Source organism: Otolemur garnettii, unplaced genomic scaffold, assembly GCF_000181295.1.
Source record: "Otolemur garnettii isolate 467f Iridium unplaced genomic scaffold, OtoGar3 scaffold00029, whole genome shotgun sequence".
NCBI lineage: Eukaryota > Metazoa > Chordata > Mammalia > Primates > Galagidae > Otolemur > Otolemur garnettii.
The window spans coordinates 91,507-92,560 of NW_003852424.1; positions in this window are offsets into that span (position 1 = coordinate 91,507).

Below are 1,054 nucleotides of genomic sequence, written 5' to 3' on the forward strand. Positions count from 1 at the left end.
GCTAATTTTTGTAGAGACAGGGGATCACTGTGTTGCCCAGGCTGGTCTCAAAGTATTGGGCTTAAGGGGATCCTCCCATCTTGGCCTTCCAGAGTGCTAGGATTACAGGCATCAGCCACTGACCCTATCCCCACTGGACAATTTTTAAAAACCTGAAATTACTCTCTTTGCAGGACTTTGTCCCTGTGGAAATATACCCCTTTCCTGCTGAGTATGTGTAACTGTCCCATCGGGAAAGTGGCCTCACATTCCCCACTCAGCCCGGCCTTGGTGTCCCCACTCACTACTGGTTGCCTATACTCTGGGAGAATGTACTGAGTGTGTGGCTGGGGCCTGACACACAGTAAGGGCTCGACCAAGCCCAGTGGTTGATGTTCATAGATAAGGAAATTAAGGTCCAGAAGGCTTGTAATTTGCTGAAAGTCAAGTTTTTGGCAAAATCAAGACTTTACAGAACCCATACTGCTTTCCTCTGTGCCTCAGTTTCCTCCTCTATAAAATGGAGATGATAACAGTTGCTAATTCTTATGATTATTGTGCATATTCAATAAGGGAATGTCTGTAAATGCACTTAGCCTGGTCTTTAGTGAGCACTTACTCACTCAGTGCTCATATGATCTCATGATCAAGCGTGAAAGACTAAAACTGACAAAATCTACTCCTATTTGAGCTAGAGTTTTGTTTATTCCCTATTGTTTGCCTTGGTAATGGTAAATGGCTAGAATGGCCCCTATGCCTTCCTGGGGCCTACCACACCCTGTAACATGCCCCTGGCCTGTGCCCTCTCTCCGGGAACCCAGCTAGGGGAATCTTCTGCAAAAGCTCCTGGGCCAGACCTCTCTCCCAGCAGGAACACATTTAGCATAAATTTATTATGTCCATAATACGCCAGGCACGAGGGTGGGTACTGGAAAATAAAATGACAGTAATAAACGAGTGCCCTGCCTTTCTCTGACCAGTTATAAAGTGGGTATAAATTGTTTTACTTAAAAATTTCCATTATAAAATTAATAAGTTGGCATGGTGGCTCAAACATGTAATCCCAGTACTTAGG